General features: G+C 42.6%; 1 protein-coding gene across 1 annotated transcript in view; it reads right to left on the bottom strand.

The window, feature by feature from the left end:
• foxp4 (forkhead box P4) overlaps window positions 1-21,810 on the bottom strand; it is a 91,245-nt gene extending 69,435 nt beyond the window's left edge. The window contains exon 1 of the mRNA XM_030729484.1: window positions 21,678-21,810. The gene's annotated coding sequence lies outside the window, so the exon portion shown is untranslated. The remainder of the gene's footprint in view (window positions 1-21,677) is intronic.
• Between the last annotated feature and the right edge of the window lie 699 nt (window positions 21,811-22,509).

Genomic DNA, 22,509 nt, shown 5'->3' on the forward strand with positions numbered 1-22,509 from the left:
TAATAACACTGAAAATAGCAAGCGATGAAAAAAGAGCGATGGAAAGAACCTGCATATTTGTCATTTCCGATTGTTTACCTTTTTCACGGCAAATTGATTTTTACATCTCCTGTTACTGGAAGCTCTCTGGGCTCGACTGCCAGGTCTGTCTGGCTCTGGCCTCGGCTGCCAAGCCCGTCTCTGGGCTTTATGACCTGGCTCTGGGGAGGACTTTTAAGGCTTTCAACTCACAAGTCATTTCAGTGATACAATACTGCTTTTGTCCTGACCACCTTTGTTGTTTTCTTTCTGTCTCTGCTGCCTCTCACTCTCTCTTTAGCTCCTTCACTTTTCATCTCTCATTCCCAAATCCTTTTTCGCCGGAGTGTTAGTCACAAAGGCTGGGGCCTGTATCTTGCCCATTCCTGTTTGTTTGCAGAAAAGGTGGACTTGTTGCATCATGACTGGTTGACTATGAAACAGAAAGGATGTGCTTTAGAAGACACACATTAAAGCCCTCCAGCTGACTTTTAAGGCTCGCTGTGGGGCGAGCCTGGTCGAAGCAGCTAGAGTTTCACTGTGGTGGCTAGGCGGTGCGCTGTGGTTCGGATCTTCCTGGATTCTGGTAGGACTGAGGTTTGCCTGCAGGGACCTCCAGTGAGCCAGGCAGCAGGCCTGAGCTAAACTGAGGCCAGAGCCAGGAATAGTCCTGAGAGCAGAGGACAGGACTAATGGTGTGTTTGTAAGGGCAAACCCAAACAAACAACCTGCAGTTGAAATTGAAGGACCGAGCAAGGCTCAGGCCAGATGCTGCAGAATGGGAGAAACACACACAAACATCTGCAAACACACAGAGGCTGAAATAGACATGTGGCAAAAGAAGTGCGCCAATGTGCTTCCAGACTGAAGTCATGGCATTAACCTCAGCACCCCGCACATGCATACAGACCTCTGCCTAATACACAGCCTCTGTGTGTGTGTGTGTGTGTGTGTGTGTGTGTGTGTGTTTTGTGCGTTACTCATGCAAACTAAGGTTCTACAATTTCTTTCCATATTCACACTAATGAGAGAAACCGGCCAGAAGATCTCCTCTGTAATTACTCCCCAAGGAACAAGGTTTCAGCATGACCATAGCGCATCAACAAATACACACTCACACACAAGCACACACACACACCATCCAAATATACAGTATTCCGAAACATCTGAAACAGCATGTGGGTGACATTTAAATATGTTCACCTGTTGGGTACAGGAGCATGTGTGAGACTGAGCAAGAGAATAACACCAGTAATAATATCATATCATTACTGAAGGTAAGGACATCTGCTAATTAGAACACCGCTGAACAGGTAATTGTGTGCGAGACTGCGCGCATGCATGTGTGCACGCAGTAAAGGGCATTTTGTAAACAAACATTAACACCATTCACCTCACAATTAGACCCTTATCACCATCGCCTACGCAGAGTAGTTGAACTCAGTCCAATCTCTTGTAATGGCAAATCTGCATGGAGCCATAAAAATAGTAGTCTTGCTTTATGTGAGGTTGTGTGTTAATGCACATGTTTATGCCAGGGAGCGATGGAAGGAGAAGATAAGAGACAAAATGGGATCTACATAAGGCTGGTGTTTTTATGAAATCATTCTTTGTCACACTGCATCAATTCTGACTTCTCTGAGCCTTTAATTCAGCAGCCTTTAACAACTACAATAGTCATATTCAACGCACACGCACACACACTCTAACTCTGTTATGCACCATATTTGAAAACCTGCTTACACTCAGACAAAGAAGCAGAGATTTACAACAAAATCAGGCAGGCGTTTTTGTCTGTCTGAGAGTGAAGAGTTGAGAAAGGAGTCTTTGAGGCGCACACGCACACACGCTGCCTGCCCAGTGTTTGTGGTGGCGGAGCACAGCTGGTAACATCTGGATGTATTTTATAAGTGTTTACATTTCCAAAATGCAGAAAAACTACACAGAAAGAGAGAAAGAAGAGAGATGGAATTCTGAAAAACACTACAGGTGCCAGAAGAGTAATAAAATAGGAGCAAGTCCCGAACGAAGATTGTTTAAAATCTATCACAGTGCTCACTGACACACACACACACACACACACACAAACACACACACACACGCTCATAACCGTTGGCCAGTTGTAGTTATTGCCATAATCTTAGTCCAACAATAACTGACATCTGGTGCACTAATTGGCAGACTACAGCCTTTCCATCTGAGTTTTAACCCATCAAGCTTCCCTTACTGCAGCAGCTCAAATGAAAACTGAGACCTGCACACCAGTTTCTCTATATGCACCATGTCTCTGCTGCTCACCAGCTGACAACCAGTCTTACGCACTCACCGCCACACACCACAAAGCAGTTTTCTCCAACGCACACGCGCGCACACACACACACACAACACAACAGCTGCATTTCCATTTTACTTCCCCTAAATGACGAAAACACAAAAACAGTTGGACTTCATTCAGTTTAATCAAACCTGACATCGAGAACAGCTCTGCGAGATGACGTCAACAATCAAGACACACACACACACACACACACACACACACACACACACACACACACACACACACACACACACACACACACACACACACACACACACAGAGTGAATAGGATGTAATTTCAGTGATTGGGTGTAATTTACCAGTGTAAGTTGAAACCAGAGAGGGCAACCAGAGTGATCCTTGCAGGATCAAAAACAAACCATACATATCGGGGTGGGGCACATACACACACACGTGTGCACGCACATGCACAAGCATACCCTCAAGGTATACTCATCTCGCAGTGACTCATGTTCTTTTGGATAGAAAAGGGCCTGGGGTGTGTGAGATGTTACAAAATGGCACTGCGCTTGGATTTGCAAGAAATTAGTATTTCAATCTGTCTCACGGAAAGTGTCCTTGGGATCATTCTAATCCGCTCAGGTATGCCGCTTTCCCATGGTCCACCCTAACCTCAACACACACACACACACACACACACACACACACACACACACACACACACACACACACACACGTACGTACACAGGGGAGATTATTAAAGCGACCTCGTGGCACATGGAGGTTTCTGATGGATTTAACATCAAGAATGATTGTTAACTTTTAGGACTAAAAAGACTTGGAGTGACTCCTGAGAAAAACTGAGCTCTTAGCCAGCCACATGGATCACATGACAACTGGGCCGCGGCAGCAGCAGCAGCAGGGACCCCTGGGAAAACGGCACAGTGCCATCTCTCAGATCGCACAGACTCAGCAGCCAGGCAGTAATGATGCTGTGCAGATATATCATATTTAGGTATGAATATACCATTCATGTGCATAAGGCTGAAGTGGATTTTGCTGTGAATATGAACATCACAGTCAAGTAGTAAAAAAAAAAAGAAAGAAAAAAAAAAGATAATCACCGTGAAATAAATTAAACCTATTAAGAGGAACGTATGCTCAAGGTGACAGAAGAAATTAATTTGGCTCAACTATTGAGACCCATACCTCCACCCCACTATAGGATTTCAACCAAACTAATTATCACGCTCCACTTTCAGAAATAATAAGGAAAGCACTTAATAGGTTAGGATTCACCCCTGCATTCATATGTCCATTTAACATCCCTGCTTTCATGCCCACACACTCTTGCCTTAATGCAATTTCACATCCATGATTTAAAATAGGGGAAAGAATTATATTTCAAGTGGTGTCAGGATTAGAATATACAAGCAGTGATATTAAAATACTGTATGGTCTTCTGTGTGTGTGCCAAGCTTTTCTGAGTAGCTCAAGTGGAGGTAAAGATGTTAAATAATGTTTTTGTCACAGTTTAGCACGACAGAGGAATTATAATGAAACCACAGATCTCTGATTAGTCTTCTTTCACTGTATATTAATTTTTCCCCCCTCTCTGCTTTATGCTGGCTACGAGTTAAATTTTTAAAGAGAGCACAGATATGAAAAGACCCCCAAGTGTGTGCTCATGCACCAGCAACAGAAGTCTGTTTATCTAGTCAGCCATTCGCTCCAATTATAACAACATCCAAATGCAACTATTGTTTCATTTCAGTCGTTAAAATTAAAATCCTTTTTTTTTTTGTGTTTTATCCTTCTACGTACGCACTACAGAATTAGCATTTAAAGCCCCCCTCCCCAGGATATGGAAAAAGTGAAATTTTGCTCATTAAGTTCAGCAAAAACGAACTAAATAAACTGATCAAGCCCTCACAGAAGGTTTTATCAAAATTATGCTTTTTACACAACTTTAACTGAGCATTTTTGAGGGTCTTAACCGAGCCGTCTTTTTTTTTTTTTCCCAAAACAATTCACCTTTCTGTTCTCTGCCTGCTTCTCGCTGTGTGATATGCCACCGTGTTTCTCTAACTTTGTGCCATGCGAAAGCTAACAGGCTGAGCAGCGAGAGGAAAGAAGTCTATATCCTGTTGAAGTGTTGAGTGGATTACTACTCTATATGTCAGTTCAGTACAACATGAATCCACAGGGTACACTGCACACATGCACGGAACCAGCGTGACCTGTCCAAGTGCATCAGCTGAGCTTCTGTCAGAAACATCAATGAAATAAACAAATAATTAAATAATGAAGAGAGAGAGAGAGAGAGTCTGTTATTTCTGCAGTTTTGCATTAAAGTCTGGTGGAGATGGTGGAGAAAAGGGGAAGAGGAGTTCACATTATCTAAGAGAATTCCAATTAACACTCTCCCCCTCAGTAATTAGCTACTAAAATAGCGAGCGAACAAGCCCAACATCTCAACCCTGATGCTGCTGCACTGCCTAATTAATTCCCAAATCAGGAGCATCTGATTCAGAAAATAACCTGATAGGGTAGATGACAGACAGGCCGGTCAGAATCAACCATAAGTAATAGTGTTCAAGAGTAAATACTTTTTTTTTTTTTTTTAAAGTAAGCCTGAGTGCTGCAGGCTCTTACTTTGTTTTTGTTCCTCGTCATTTGAAGTGTGTTCACGAGTTACTTTTCTTTTGGACCCGTTAAAGTGTCTTTATTTTAAAATAGAAAAAAAAAAAAAATGCTGTCAGACCAAACCAAACACCATTACCTCGACGAGAAAAAAAATTGTTAAATTAGTGAGATAAAAGAAGAGCTGTAGGATAAAAGAAGCTGCTTACTGAGCAATCAAGGTTGAGCAGAATGAGTGAAGAAAAGCTGTAGCAGATATCTTTTAGCAGTCTGACGCTCATTTGCTCCTTCACTGGTCAGTTCTTCCAGTGTTTAATGCAAACACATGAGGCCTTTTCTCACTCTTTTTCCAAGCCCTGTCTTTTTTAACGGTGGCTTCTTGGCCTCGACTGTAACGTCAGTGCGGCGACTATTAAAACAGCATGTGTCCCAGACTGCTATACGCATGTACGTGCACGAGCACAGACAGACGCGCACACAGAAGACCTCTGCACTTTTTTTTGGGTGAACTTTTAACCTCTTTCAATTAGCTGAAATCTAAAGCATGGAGGTTAGGGTACTCCTAAAGGCTTTACACACATATTGTAATGTACACACACACACATATACACACCGGGTATGTAGATAAAGCTTATCAAGAGGTGGGTATCACTGTGAGCAGTATTAAGTTATAATCTATCTGCAGCTGCTGATAACCAGTGCTGATGGATAACAAGGCAGCAATAAATGCAATTAGACAACAACCTATGCGGCCATAGGGTGGGCTGCAAGATCGCACTCTAATAATACCAGCCCAGTTCATCTACCTTTCAGTATGCACACGGAGGCCTGTTTCAGTTAGACACACATACTCACACACAGCTTGTGGAAAATACTGTAAGAATAACTAAGAGTAACTTTTAATATGCTGAGATACCCATCAGTGAGATTCTACACTGATTTTTATTTATTTTTTATTTTTTTGCAGCTAACACACACACCCTCACATTCACACGTGCATAAACTAAATGATACACACACACACATAGTGGCACATTATAAAAACATGCTGTCACATGCTGATCTGTATCTGGACAAGTCAAACTGCGATAAAGTCACTCCACAACTACAGCAATCGATGGAAGTAATTTATTTACCTCACTAGGCAATTTCTGCTCTGTCTTCAGATAGAGGGAGGAAGAGAGAGAGAGAGAGAGACAGAGGGAGATTTGGCAAGCATGTGTGAGTGGTGTGTAAATTAATCTAGCGGCAGTGAGCGCCAGAGCCATGTATAAGTCCATAAAACAAGAGGAGGTTAAAGCAGCTCATATCATACACACACACACACACACACACACACACACTCAGGCAAAGGTCCAACACCAAAACCGCTTCTTCCAGAGAGAGAGAGGAGATGTGAAACGTCATCTCTGTTCCATTAAAGTGATGTGCTATCCCTAGATGCCACTAAAAAAAAAAAAGAGGGAAAAAAGAACAGTTAAGAGTTCGTTCTCTTCCTTTTTCTTTCTTCCTTGCTTTCTCTCCATTCAAAAGCAACACACACTGGAGAGAGGCCTGTCCATGGTCCTTGACTTTAACTCAGTGAAATAAAAGGCACTTAACTAAGCCTCAGTGATCGATACAAACACTGCTGCTGGCTGATTTTCACACACATATACACACATGCAGACACACACTTATCCCACCTCCTCAGATGCTCATGCATATGCATGTCCATAGTGATTTATGCATCCTGGCGGGGATGTGAGCCTATCTGAGAGTAAGGCCAACACACAGGTCAGCTCATTTGTAAATCAGTTGCCTATTTATGGATGTGTATGTGTTAGTGTTTCTGTGTATATCTGTGGATGTTTGTGCCTATAAATCTGTGAGTGTGTGTGTTATGGTAGAGGTCAGCTATGGAAACAGGCTCATAATCACTGCAGCGCCTTCATTCATTATATTTATTGAATTCTTTCCAGCTTCTGCTCTTGGCACGTGTAAATCATACAAGTTCAACACTATGGGTTGCCGTCCATGCATTGTGTGTGTGTGTGTGTGTGTGTGTGTGTCTGTTCATGTGGCTGTCCGTGTTCCAAGTCATGTCCACTGAGTGCTGACTGCTTCTGCCAACCGGCGCACTGACCCTGCGCTTTGCAAAAGAAAGTCACCGAACTTTGTGACCTCCTCTATTGTTCCCAGAGAAGGCTGCGGTAAAGCCTTCAGAACAAACACCTTCCATCAGAGTGGCTGCCAGTTATTGGGGTGGTCTCTTCTGTCCTATGTACTGGATTATGTGTAAAAATTAAGAGTATAAGAGAATAAAATCTAGGGTTAAACATACATTCACTTGGAGCATAATCTGAGAATATAGCCCCTCTCTGCACACAAAGTATACAAAGTGTGCGTTTTCCTTTGTGGAAATTTTGTGGTGTTTCTCCACCCTCCTCCCACCTCCTCTGAACAACAGATTTGGGCTTAAAGGGCAGCTGCTTGTCCCCCCTTCCCTAAAGCCCCACTATGTTACTCCCCTTGAAACCCTTCCACGCTGTCTCGCATCCCAATAAAAGCCCAGGAGGAAGCCTGTTGTTTTCAACTTGTTTTCAACACAACTCTGAATGGAAAAGTTCAAACTGTTCACTCATTCCAAATAAGGCTGCACTTTATTTGTCCAGTATTTTCCTGTGCATAAGTTTCCAGATCCTTTAAAAGATAGTGCTGCAAAGAATAAAAAAAAAAAAAGCCACGTGGCCCATTTGTTTATCCATCTATGGAGCTGTCCTGCCCTCCCCTTTCTGTTTTGTTTTTACACAGGCAACCATGTACCAGAAATAAACCCTGCATTAGACTAACTGGAAACCATAGTTTGTGACAACACACTCCACAATGTAAAAAGAGTCATTAGGAAATACAGCAAACGACTAGATATTTAAAAAAAAAACATGAAAACATTGCAAGCTATTGCAACACGCACACAAATGATGCCAGGGAAACACTATCAAGATAAAGCCACTCAAACCCATTCAACCAATGTCTTGTGGCATGTGTGAGCTCACAGAGATGCTTCAGTGGAATGAACACTACTGTGTGCATGTCCAGTTACATAAGACAGCAAGGCCTAACCTCCATGTTTGAGTGTGTCTAAGTGTTTGTTTGCCTGTGAATATGTATTTATGTGTATTAGGGGTGGAGGGTGGTGGGGCCTCTGTGTAACTGGAGCCAAACTGTAAGCCATATGCCACTCTGGCTGTGGTGCCACCCCACTCCGCACCTCCCCCTTAGCAGTTGCGCACAAAAACACACATAAATGCACAAACGCACACACACACACTTGCCCTCTCATAAACACACTTGCATGTACACACACAGGCTTCTCTGCATGAAAAAAGAAAGGCCCTCCACTTCATTAGGAAAGTAAACACAAGTGCTGTCTGAAGTGGCTAATTAGAGACTAATTACTCCCTGCTCGTTACTAATGCAAATTAGATTATGCTGCTTAACTTCCTCGTGTCCACAACGCTGCTGTTAATTGAGGCCTTTTGAAATTAAATTACCCGCTAATTAGCATATCAAAACCATTAATTCTGAGCAAGGCGGGGAAAAAAAAACAACAACAAATGCCAAGTTTTGCTAATGAGTTTTGCTAATTGAATATGTACGCTCAATACAGAGGTTTGTGCCAGGAATACCTATTCAGCTGATCAGCATGCTCGTGCCTCTGTGTGTGTGTGTGTGTGTGTGTGCATACGTGTGTGCGTAAGCAGCCAGACAGAAACACCATGCATCATAAGAGCAGCATATAATTAAAGGAACCATTCCATCTCTCCAAACGCTTTGTCAATATTTCCCTCTGAACGCATGACTCCACTGATGTTCAGCATGCAGGGAGCAAGGGATACAGCAGAGACACAGAGAGAGGAGTGCGAGAGGGGATGGATATTCATCTCATGAGAGGCAAAAGAGCCACTGAATGTGGAGTGTGTGTGTTGCAGTGGCGTGTGAGCACGGTTAACGTTTGTCCAAGCTGTAAGCCGTCTTTGAAGTAAAGAACTCTGCCTCTCTGATGCTCTCCCAAAGCCCCAGACCCCCTGCCAGCTCTATCTCTGTGTCCCCCCCTCCCTTTCTTTAACTGGCCTCTCTTCACCTCTGTTACAATACCTGTCCAATTAGGGAAGCACACACACACACGAACATGTACACACAACTGAATACGCACAAACACTTTATGGCCACTAGCAGGTGAACAGCCCAACTGTTCCTTCACTTAAAAACTAATCTGTTTTTCTCCCTCAGAATTAAATGGATGATTTCAAACTTTGTGGATTAGACACGGTGTGCATATTCATGGGAGCGCCTACCTGCCTATGAATAAGAGAGGCTACACGTGGAGAAGCCAGGAGCTATTAGCTACTTTAATCTGCTGACGAAATAAAAGAATCACACATCTAAAAATCCATCTGAGCTTTACATGTAGAACCAGCAGAGAAAAAATGTCATTCTGAACAACTCCCCTTTCCTTTTCCTAAATATCTATCCAATCAGGGTGCGTGAAAAGCCCCATTCAGGTTGGCCCTTATAAAAGTTTCATCTTATTACACTTTCCAACTCTCATTTCATTATCCCTATAATGGCAGATGAAAAAAATGAATGGTAAAATTGAGAGGTAGCCATACAAAAAAATTAAATAACCATGATAATTAGATGTAAAGATATTATAATTCCTTTAACAGGATGCATAGAAACTGCTGCTCGACAATATTTGCCCTAATTGCTAGAATTATCATATTAACCAGTTACCATTTGAGTAAGTTGATTAAAAAATTGATTATTCGTCTATTTCTTTTAGGAGTTTCTTAATCAAAATCTAACATCCTTGAAAAATTAATTTGAAGCCGTTTCTTATCAGTTAATTAAATCGGGTTGGAAGTCATTTTTTCCGTGCGGCATGATTAGAACGGTTCTGTTCTCTTCTGTTCAGACACCATGACGTTAGAGGGGGAACTTTTCACTGTCTCATCAAACATTCACAACCACAAGAATAGGACTTCTTTGAAGGGCCCGTCGCCTTTTTTTTTTTCTCCTACCAAACCTCTGCCTTCTGATAAATTGTGCTATACCCAATAGATCTTTCTTTCTCGTTAACACATTCTCATTAACGGACAGAGAAAGCGAAAGGAAAGGGGAGGGGAAGAGAAAAGGAGAGTGTCGGGGGAGAGGCAGAGGGGAGCGGGGTGAGTGGGTGTGGATGCTGAAGGGGGTGGGGTGGGGGGGGAGAGGTAAGAAAAACAGGGCAGAAAAATCTAAATCAATAGCAGAGATAAAGTCAAAGAGAGAAATGAATACACTGCCAGATTTTAGTGCACACTGACGAAAATTAAATAGCATAAAGACAACAATACGCACTCACATAAAATGTTGCCTGGGTGACAGCCTTGAGGTGGCCGGAGCTGAGACAAAACTACGCCAGGAGCTAAAACAACACCTGTTTTTCCTAAAGGAAAAAAAAAAAAAAAAAAATCTCCAGCCATGCCGTCTTTATGTCAATAAATTTGTGAAATCCAAGTGCTGGTTTTAACATTTTTGTAGCACAAATAAAGAAAAAACGAAGAAGAAAATGCGACAGTGCGAATGGAAGTAAAAATTGATTTACCTGTGATAGATTTCCCTTCAATTTTTTTTTTTTTTTTTTAATTCTGCTTTTCAGCGTTAAAATCTACACATCAGAGGGTTGACGTCACTTCAGAAAACTAGTTTTCTATTTCCAGAAGAAGACTAATTATGAAGCTCTGCCCCTGGGAAAGAAAAGCCCCTCTTGAAGGAAAGGGAGAGAGAGGGGGAGAGAGAGAGAGAGAGAGTCCATTCAGGGCTGGCATCAGTGGAATATAAGTTTGTCTCTCTCTACTTCAGAAAGCAGCAGAGCAGAACGGAACAGATACAGCGTGCTCCTCTCATCTGTCCATCCCAGACTCCTCAGGGAGGTATGGGAGGATTGGAGAAGGGTGGAGGGTGGGGGTGGGGGGTGGGGGGGGGGGGGGGGGTCAAAAGGAGAATTAAAAGGAGAATCAGCAAGGATACAGAGCGGTATGGTGAGTCTCTCTGATTGGATGATGAATTGAATCATTATTAGAGCCTGACTAGTAAAGTTGCACAAAAATCTCAGTTCATCAGCCAATCAGCCAATCAACCAGCTCCCTCATTAACCAATCAAACCCCCACCCATGGGGGGGAAATAGTAGAGGTGTAGGTGCTTTTTTTTTTTTTTCCTCTCTTCTATTCCATCTGCTTCTCTGACCATATTTTTCCCTCTTTTTTTCCTGTTACAACACATTACTCTGTCTTTGGTACAGCTGCCCTCATCTTTCTCTGTGGGAGATAGAGAATTCTCAAAGCCACAATTACCGCACAGAACTATCAATTTCCCCTTCAATTAACCCTGTGGGAAGAAAGGGGACAAAGGAGAGGAAGGAGAGGGAAGAGAAGGGGATGAGAAATTCAAATTTGGGATGAAGGGGACCGCCTCCCCCTACATCCTCCCCCCATGGTTCAGTCATGTGGTTGGGCTGAGAAACGAGAGAATTGCACCTCCTCGGGATGAACTTGACCCCGCAACTGGAGGTCAAACAAGTTACTAACAGCACAGGACCCCTATCCTCATTACCAGCAAACAGTCCCAGCCAGTGCTCTAATAATTCAGACTGTATGTTAATAACCAGCGCTCAAACCACAGCGTAGATCTGTCATAAAATAGGGAAAAGATAGACAGAAGACAGATTGGCAAGAAAGAGAATATAAGGAAAGAAAGGGGAGGGCAAAAAGGAAAGAGAAAAAAATGGGGAGGGATTAAGAGGGGGCGTGAGCCAGGAGTTGTGTTTCTTAGATCAGCAACTAAGGGCCTGTGCCCTATAACAACGGACCACTGTGATGGCATGGCCGCTCTCTGTGCTCTGCTCCCCTTTCCTCGTCTTCGCATTCTCGCGTCCCTTCCTGCCTCCTCCTCCTCCTCATCTTCCACCTCCACCCTCTCTCTGAGCAAACCCCCCCGGGGGAGCTGCTCAAACCAAACCCAGCCTTCAGCAAAGTTTTGCAGGCAAACTTTTCACAAAGCCCCCAGAAGCCGTACGCCTGCCTGACACCACAAAGCATGCCAGGGTTTCATTGCTGCTCACCCTCCCTCCTGTCCTCGTTTTTGTACTTTAGTCCTTCGTTCCTCCCTCAGTCCCCTCCCTCGTTTATGCTAACTACTTTCCGAATCTAATGCGCTGTTCCTGACTGACCTTTAGACAATGGAAACCTGCAGCAGCAGAAGTTACCGATTAGGGCTACAGGTTGCACACGGCAGCACTGACCTTCAGTGGGAAAATTGGCATTGTGGTATCTGCTAATCTCACAGCCCAACAGCTACCATTCAAGCTTTTAATAAATTCCCTTAAAAATATTCTAGTGTTCTCTCAAGTTCTTAATAAAAAAAACACTACAAAGCAGAAATCTATTTTTTTTTCTCTTTGTTGCTTCTGTCAGAGAATCATGTCTAAGTTCTGGGTATTGCTGCACTGTGAGGGACGATCTTTTGTACAGGGACAAAACACTACAACCATATTTTTCACCAACCACAAACTGGACTGAATCAAATTTTGAGACAGTTCAGTAAGTTTGCCACTAAAAAAATTACGAGGACTGTGTTTTAATGTAGAACACAGTAACAGTCGCCTGCCTTTCTTGCATAAACTTGCATAAAATGTTTTATCTAACAAATAGATGTTTTAAAAAAAGGCTTGAAATGTTAAATTTGTTGTAAAAGCATTTTAGTCATTTTGAAAAACGCTCACTCGCGTGCTTGTCATTTCAGTAATCCAGAATAAATTATTCCTATTGAAAAGGGGCCCGAGCAGAGGTAGCAAATGTTGGAGTTAAACTGTGATGACATCTTGGATGTAATGAAGAGGCTGAGGGAACACAGAGCTGTGATAATTAGACACCGGGCTTGACAAGGAGAGGAGGAGAGGACCGGAGAGAGAGAGCACAGATGAGGGGGGGGAGAAAAAGCAGATGAACAGGAGAAAGTGCAACACAATAAGAGGCAAGAAGGAGAGAAGAGAGACAGCAAGTGTTGAGTCCTTCACACTGAGTGACTATTGGAGCTCCAACAGGGAAAAGAACACTTTCTGACCAACCATGGACCAGAGAAGAAGGCAGCCCTAGCAAATGCAGGCACGCATGCTGTGTATATGTGAGTGCCCTTCTGAGTGAAGCAAGCCTGATAGATTTGTCTAACAGCTTGTTTAGAAAGTAGTTTAAAAAAAAAATACAAAAGCAGAACAGGAGAAATTCACTGTTTATTGCAATCTATATTTTCAAAAAGGCCTGATTAAATATTCATTCTTAGTTCACACACATATGTCTCATTAAAAGTCAACCAAAACTGTCTGTGAGGAAGGAAAAAGTGTCTGTGTTTAAACATTGTGTTGTCCCTTTGTAGATACAGTGGAACAGTGCGAATGTGACAGAAGTGCATTCGAATGATGTATTCCTCTTTTAATCCAGGAAAATATGATTTTAATTAATTTTTAAAAGGACAAAAAAAAAAGCCTTTTTTTTCATTTTAAATCTTACGCTGATGTGTTGAACTTGAAAAAGGAAAAAAAAATGCTTCGTGTAAATGCATTTTAAGTAGCAAAACAAGCTGTAGGTGCATACTGTTAAACTAAGGGCCTGACTTCTTCCAACAAATATCACGTTTCCTGCTTTCCCACTCGTCTTTTCACCTTGTTTTTCATCGCTCTTTGCTTTGCTTTCTTCTCACTCCCAGTCCAAAATCCTGCAGGCAGACAGTTAACGCTGCTTCACAGGCCAGCAGCTCACAACGCAAACACACCCACCTACATGCTCTGCGTTCCCTCTCCTCAGGAACACGAGAGCCGGGCTCTAATTCACAGGCTGGTAAAGCTGTGGTGGACAGCAGCCTTGATCTGGCAGGATTAGGCTACTTTTATTTCCCCGAGAGCTACAGGGAGGAGGGAAGGAGAGGTGGAGGGAGGTGAGTGTGCATGTGTGGGGTGTGCTCAAATCCTCCTACAAATGTCAGACAATGACCGGTGACCAGAAGCCACTGAGACACACACGCGCACGCACGCACAAACTTACACATTCATAAACACTCCTGAGAAGGTCCAGTGTGCCATGCCACCCAGAAAAGAGACTCATCACTCTCCGTCTCATCAGTCTGAGGAAGAAGAGATGTGGGGGCAAGAAGGGAGCAAAGAAGAAGAAGGAGGAGGAGGGAGTAAAAGAGGGAGGCAGCAAAGGGGAGGGGGGGGGATTACACAATTATTCAGATAACAGCTGGGAATAATCTAGTGGCAGATGTCTCTCGGTCAACAATGCCCACCACACACGGGCTTGCATGTGTATGCGCACTAACAGAGTTTCAATGCTCAGCAAGCAGCCACGAAGTGAAAAAAAAAACAAAAAAACGGCCGCTGATGAAGCAACACAGCTCGCTCTGTCTGTCTGGAAAAGTTTTTTTTTTTTAAACCTGTCCCCGATGTAGATGAAACTGTCTATAAAATTAATGAGAGTTAGCCTTGTTATTAATTAAATATGTTAAAAAAAAAAAAGAAGAAGAAGAAGAAGGGAAAAAACACAAGTTGGAAAAGTAACAACCTGTTTGCTTTTCTTTCCCTCCGAGAGCCGCGTGAAAAACAGAACCTGAAGCTTGATGAATTCTGTCCGAGGGAGAAAGAGAGGTGGAGGGTCACCCACTGACTGACAGTTAATTGCAGTTGGATGTGCACACTTACATACAGAGAAAATAAGGGTACACACATGCAGATCCCAACTGCGTCCTTTGCATCTATAAGCAATCTCCCACTAGTGAACCTCTAGCAGTAGCTGTCATCCCCTCCTGCCTCTCCCATCTGAAAACGCAGCACAAAAGCCAGAATCCGCACCCCACTGGGCAAAGCCTGCATAGTCTCTTCACCTTCAGACCAAAGCAAAAAAAGTACGCGGGGTGAGGAGAGATGTTAAGAGAGAGCTGGCATTTGTTCAAATCCTAAATTTATTTTTCACATGTAGTGTGAAAGAATCTCTTTGCATATCTCTTTCAGAAGTTTTAAGAAAGTAAATTCCCCGGCTCTGCTCCCTTCTAACGCGAATAAATCTGTATGTGAGGTTTGGGGAGGAAGGAAGGGGGCGGCCCAGTCAAGTGGTGAGAGGCGCTGTCAATCCGTCAACCCAGGCAGCCCATTGTGATTTGGTTTAACACTGGTTAACAGCTCGTCCTGTCAGGGGATGGATCATCCCACGGCGCCTCACATGCTAATAGCTTAAGTAGGCATCCCATGTCCCCCGGAACTAATACCACAAATACTAATACCATAAAAGAGCAGTGCATGCCAGCGATCCAGCCTTACTTTCGCCTGCGTTAGCCAACATCCCGATACTTTACGGATTTGAAACATAATGAGATGCATTTGAATGGTTATTACCTCCCTGGACTGGGATGGAAAGCAACAGGGACCAGGGGAAATGCTGCAGTGCTCATTTCCCGTCATCATGTGTTAATCCACGGTGATTCTTGTTGAAGTAATTCAAATATTCTGACACAAACCAAAAAAATTAAAAACAAACTGCATTAGCTTTGGATCTGATAACTGAAAAAACAAATAATAATCGTGTAAGATAACTAATAAAGAAAAAAAAATTGGGGGTGTTTTTTTTTGTAGGTAGAAGCTGAGTTTATGAACCTCGATACAAAATTCCTACGCACTCCTTCTCTGGTGTGAATCTCACAATTTCATCAGAGCGTTCACTCATCCGCTCGGCAGATTTTACCGCCACAGCACCACGGACAAACGAGCACTCAAGTGCTGTTTAATGCTTCTGTGCAGTCAGAGCGTTTATGAAACGTGCAAAATGTGTGTGTGTGTGTGTGTGTGTGTGTATCTATATGATCCTGAGTCTTGTGCTTCACAGCTGTCACCTACCCTTCACAGCCATCCTTTCAATACACATTAAAGCAGTGCTGCAGAAAGTTTAGTCACATTGTTGCTCTGAGTGAAGCTTTCCACTGCTCCGCTCCCTCGGTTACCCGCTCGATTGACGGCTGCCCTGTCAGTTTGTCGCAGTGCTTTAGAAAACACCAACGGCTCTCTGATGAAGTGCTTACAAAAGGTCATAGGGTGGAGGCGATGGAGAGGAGGGGAGCTGACTACTGAGAGAGGGAGGCAGGGGAAAAGGAAAAGGGAGACGGGATAGAGTGAAGGAAAATCCATAACACAAATACAGCTGTCAGAAGCAATGCAGAGTTAGCAGGGGACACAACGACCGATGAGAGCTATTTTTTTTTTTTTTTTTATGAAGATGCTCCGCGTGAACACAACAGCGTTCCCTCAGGGAATTTTTCTGCTCACACTGACCATCTCAAGTGCTCCACCTGATCAGTGCCACCGACCCCATGATCTTCTGGGATTCTTTCTCTCTGTCTCTGAAATCAAACCTGATAGCGCCACAACTGCCTTACTTCACAATCTGCTTTCAGTCCTCCAAGCTCCACAGCCACAGCCCTTTCCTTCAGCTCCAACTCTCTGCTCCACATGGCCTCAGGTGCCAAGCGAACTCTGGAGAGGCTGATCTAATGCTTCCTCAGCTATAATAACCCATGCCTATAACCCTCGTGCTGCTGTTTCCTTCACTTCGTACAGGCTTTCTCTCATATTTTCTATCTCTCTCCACACCCCACCACCCTCACTCCCCGCCCATAGGAAACAGTCTCTTCCTCTCTGCGCTTTTGGGTCACTCCTTCCCACATCAATCAGCTGCTAATGGGCCGGTGCTCTGCGGAGCTTTAGGAACATCTCCGGGCCAGCCTGCATCCTAGTCATCCCAAACACAAATAGAAAAACTTACGAAACGTCTCATCGTAAATGCACTGACATGTTAATGACCACAGGCTAAACCACTGTGTCAGACAAAATGATTACCTTATCATTCACAGGAGGAAAAGCGCCGGAATTTTAGAGAAAAATCCGACTCTGCTGTCACCACATAAGCAGTGACAGCTCTTTTAAAAGCCACAAAAGGCAGAGGAAAAAGCAAGCAAACATCATCTCTCTTTCACAGCTGCTCAACTTGCTGAAGCATCTTCCCGCTTTTCTCCCATCCTGAAACGTCACTGTGCAACACCACCACGTTCTGACCCGTCACAAAAAAAAAGCAAAACAAATGCTGAAGAATGTGTGGACTTTTTTAATACGCACAAACAGACAGACGTACAGACAGACACTCGCACTTTCATAGAAAGCATTCAGCCCTTAACTTCTGCTAAATAACAGGTTCAATTAGAACCACATGTATAATCAGGCCTCAGTCTAAAGCAATGTGGCAGCAGTTTCCCTGTGCACTCACTTTAATACACAACCAGAACGTTCCCCTACCTCCTCGCTGTCCACACACAATAACTTCTTCTTTAAAAACAAATGTAATGAATTTTTTTAAAGAGTTAAAATACCTTAATCAGTATTGTAAATTGTGAATACACTTTATATCTTTTTAGATCACTGAGAAAATTGAAAACTGAGGAAAAAAAAACACTTCCATGAAAATCTCTGATATACTCAATTATAATTTGTTTAATTTCAACAAATATTTGCAAAAAAACTCCAATCAGTAGAATATCTAATGTGTTTTCTACATGCACGTTCAGCTCAAATGCATGAAGCCCTGCAATAATGTCAGCTTCAGGACCAACACTTGAAATAAGCCCATCTAAAAAAAAAAACGCTTTCTCTCCCAGCACAGAATTTTTTTTTTTCCTTTTCTCAAATAAAGGATATTGAAAATTTAACCATTTCAGCTTTTAAGCAGGTAATGCACTAAGTGCTGCAATAGAAGTAAACCTGTGAGTATCTATCACAGGTCAAACCCTACATGTATAGCAATGTCGTATACGGGTGCTCTTCAACATCACTTTGGAGCCAAAAGCCCACTCAGACTTGTGGGTTTGGGATAGCAGGAGGGTTTTAATGAAGAGAGCACGAGAGATGTAGAGACGGACAGGCAAGCCATCAATGCTACCGACGCACAGGACATTTAAAAACTTCAAATAATGTCCATTTTCACTCAAGCAGGACAGGTGAATTGAGAAAAAAGCACTCTCATATACACACACACTCCCGCTCTCTGATATATACACTCTTCCACACATACATTCACATGCGCTCACGTTGGAGGTAAGGACTCTCTGAGCGAGTTTATGGACTAACACAATCATGTTGGTGGCTTTTAATCCTGCTGAAGGGGTTTTAAAGCACACGAGATTCAAACCCATTATTGCCCGTCTCTAGACGGTCTACATACATGACTCCTCCGGTCACACCCCGGCACATGATCACATAGTCAGGACCGAGCTGAAAATCATCATTTAAGTAATGTGTCAGTAAGCATAACAGAAACAACTGTGTGTCTGAAAACGATTAAAAAGCAGCAGAACGTGAGTGGCAATGGACAAACACTGAAGCAAAACAGGACATGGAAAAGACACAGCTGCTGGGAGGGAGGAGGGAAAAAAAAAACCCAGCAAAGACGGAAAAAGTGTTGATGCAAGTCAGATGAAAAAAAGGTGGCAATGCTCAAGCAAAAACACAGACAAAGGCAAACAATAGCCGACAATGAGCAGAGAGTCAATCTGCCTTTGACACCTCTGGCTTCCTGCACACGTACACTCGTTTTTTTTTAAACTAAATAACTACTTCTGCCTCTCATATACTCTTGTTTCAGTGTCTCTTATTGTGTTTTCATGAAAAGCCTGTCACTAATGTGAATCAATGAGCAAAGCACTACACGGAAATGATAACTTTACAGTGATTTTTTTTTCAGGCTTTATACTGTAGGTGAATAGGAGAAGAAGAGGAAGAAGAAGAAGAAGAAGAAATAAAAATAATCTCTATTCTTCTGCAGCGTCTCACACTTCTACCTGAGCTCTATTATGCTTCGTCTTTGCAACAAGTGATTACACAATAAGGCAATTTTAAGTATAAACTTAAAAACTGCTAAATCGTGCCATAACTGGCATACCTGCAACTCCAAAGATCATTCATTCTGCTGTGCCTTTACTGTACCAAAAAAAAAAAAACAGACAAACGGTCAGGAAACCCTGAAAAACATGATTAAAAAAAAAAACAGAACTTCACAAATTCAGTGTTTATATTTTACATAATTTTAGGAAACATTTTACCATATTTGGCAAAATGGTTAAGTCTACAGAAAAGGTTTATCTGATTTGTCTGAATTACTGCAAGCATAATTTGTACCAGTTATTCAGAATCCTGAAAATATGCTGATCAGCCTCTTCTGCTAAAATTACCAATCAGCACAGTTAAAATCCACTCCCAGTATAAGATGATTAAAATGAACAGTTTCAGGAGATCTGTTTGAAGGCCACTGTGCATTAACCATTTTAATGTGCATTTTCTACAGCTTGTAGTGTGTTGGATGAAATAAACTTAAAAAAAAAAAAGAAAGAAAAATTCGGTATACACTTTCCATCATGGGCCAGGAGCCACCACAAAATACCTGCTTTCCTGTCTGACACCAGAACTGTGACAAGGTCATAAAACGTGATTAAGAGCTTTTTCATTCCCGCTGGATCTTCTATTAAAGTGCAATTAAAAGTATGTCATCACGTCGCGGAAATGCCACCACGGGGGGGGGGCAACAGGCGAGAGAGAGAGAGAGAGAGCGGGTGGGGGTGGGGTGGGCACAGTAAATAAAATTAATTATGCCAAATGCCCCGGCGCCCATCAATCACGGGGCAATAATGCCCGTGTCAGGGTGTGCACCCACACGGCCTGTATGCTTTTCTCTCAGTGACAGACAACTAACAGCAACGAATTGTCACCCCCCCCCCCCCCCCCCTTTTTTTTTTTTTCTTTTGATCTAAAGGTTTCAGTCATGCGGGCACTGAGTCTGTGTGACATGCCGCAATGTTCAGGCTGATATCTGATATTTGATCACGGGAATTTTATTTTATGGAAGGAAGAAAAAGAAGAGAGCAGCAACTTCATGTTAACGACACAAAAGTTGTTGTGTTGTGTGTCGTGCAGAAGGAAAGCCACATTAAAACTGTTTATTTCTGCAGAATATTATATATATATATATATATATATATATATATATATATATATATATATATATATATATATATATATATATATATATATATATGCTATTCCCAGTAAATAATTCGAGGGGGGAAAATATTTTCCTTTGTGGTACAGGCCTACTTTTAGTCGGTTTATGACTGCAAGGAGGGAAAAACGTGTGTCATACAAACGTTCTGCTCAATTTATTAAGAAAATATATAATATCGTCTAAGTCAGCATGAAATGTGTGTAAATGTATATTATGTTAAATTCTGAAAAGCATATAACGTGCATTATTTTGACTAAATCCCTCTAAATCATAGATTATGGAAAAAAAACGCGTTCATGTTATAACGCACTTAAAGTCTCTGTCCACAGTCCTGCATGTATATATATATATATATGTGTGTGTGTGTGTGTGTGTGTGTGTGTGTATGTGTATAACGCGTTTAAAAATTCACGTTGAAACTGGAACTAAAGTTTTACAACGCAGGGACAACTTTCCTCCATGTTCAGCTGTTAAAACGCTCCTCTCTAAATGGGGCTGCTATTATTTAAGATATTATTTAGGATTTTTAATCCAGCTCAAATGTAGAAACCACAACAGACACATCAGCCCTCAGTGGTCAGTCCTATAGTTAAAACCGTTTAAAAGGAGCTATTGTCCCCAGACCTATTAAACACGTCAACAAGAAAGTTTTTTCTTCCTTCTTAATACAAAGGATCTCCTATCTTAAGTGAGGAGTTTAGTAGTCTTTCTTTTTATTTTAAACTTTCCTGATTAATTGTAGGAAACTAAATTTCAATAAGAAAAAACAATAAAACGCGGCTGTGAGTTGGACAGGTCTAAAGCGATGGCAAAGCAAGAGACGGCTGCGTGTGGACGTTTGTGTAAAATTACCACCACATAAGCCACGTCCATGCGCTTTATCAAATCCCTTAACGAGCGTTATTAACAGGGACGCGAAGTTAAAGTTTATTTCCTGCGTTTGACTCCACTTAAAACTCTTGGTTCGTCCTAACCTGTGAGAAACCTGCGAGAAATCAACTTTTTTTTTTTTTGTCTCATAAGCGAAAATCTCGGACAATGACACTTTACACAAAAATGGTCCATCCGAGTCAACCAAAGCAGGCTCTCATAATTTTACAAATAAACTGAAATATCCCGTTAAATAAATGACGACTCAAAGAGGCTGGATTTTGACGCTGTGTATATAACTTGGGTGAAACTGGCGACGAGGGAAACTGCGATTTTTACTTCTATAGAAAAAACTGAAAAGACGAAAACAGCTGCTTTAAAGAGGATTTTTAAAAAGTATGACAAAAAAAAAAAAGTTTCACGCCAGCAAAAAGTCGCAGTTAGAATGAAACGCTGAGAAACGGAGAAAAGTCTGGAGGAGGAAAACTCCGAGTGTGGCCGCTGGATCATACCTATGTTAATACTCTGTTATATTATTAGGCAGACCTGGAGGAGTTTCACAGTGTGCCAGGAAAAGTTGAAGTTCGTTGTTTTAAGCCTCTAGTAACGTGTGTATCAGAGAGTTTCAATGGAAGCACAGAGTGAGGGGAAAGTGAGAAAGATAAGAGGGGAAAAGGAAACGTGTAGATAATGCATCAACCTGTTCTCTTGGTTTCTGAAGAAGTCAACTTTCACGCCAGTGGTTGGACCATGTGGGCAGCCCGCTTCTGCTCCTTAAACCCCGGCGCGTCCACTCTCTCGCGGCGACAAAGGGGCACACAAACCGACGGGACGTAAAATAAAAAAAAAAAAAAAAAAAAAAAAAAGAAAAAGAAAAAAAGAAAGAGAGCAGAGAGAGACAGAGAAACCTAGGATCTAGGACCGCAGGACCATTACTTTAAACGACAAAACGTGCTCGTTAGTCCTTTCCTTTCCCCTTTTGTGTGCGTCCTCTCTCCTCGGAGTGGCCCCTCTGGAGTGAAGTCAGAACAATACTGCCGCTAAAACTCTGGCACTGAGCGCAAGTTGCCGCGGAGAAACAACACAGCTTCTCGTTTTTGTTTAGTTGCCTCCGTTTCCCCCGCTATCTCGTCAAGAGGCTTTTTCAGCGCGTATAACCTCTCCAACGGTCTTCACTTTTTGGCATCCCGTCTGTTGCTCGCTCGTTCGCTGGAAATCAGGGTTGAATCACTGTGGGGCTGTGTGTGTGTGTACGAGTGTGGAGTGTGTGTTGCGGGAGGACAGCTGCGCTACCGTAATGCCTCTAAAGCAGGTGCGCGTTTTCGTCGCTGTCCTATCCACGCAAAGCCCTGGCGCACAATAAAACAGCAGCCAGTGAGAGGCATCTCTCCGTCGCTCCCGAAGCGTGTGCGCGTGCGTGAGTTTGTGTGTGGGTGTGTGTGTGTGTGTGTGTGGATGAGGGGAAGGCACTGATCTTTTGACCTCTCTTTGCATCCTGGCTGAGTTGTGCTATTGTGGCGGCAGAGAGGAAC

Source organism: Archocentrus centrarchus, chromosome 5, assembly GCF_007364275.1.
Source record: "Archocentrus centrarchus isolate MPI-CPG fArcCen1 chromosome 5, fArcCen1, whole genome shotgun sequence".
In the NCBI taxonomy this organism is placed as follows: Eukaryota; Metazoa; Chordata; class Actinopteri; order Cichliformes; family Cichlidae; genus Archocentrus; species Archocentrus centrarchus.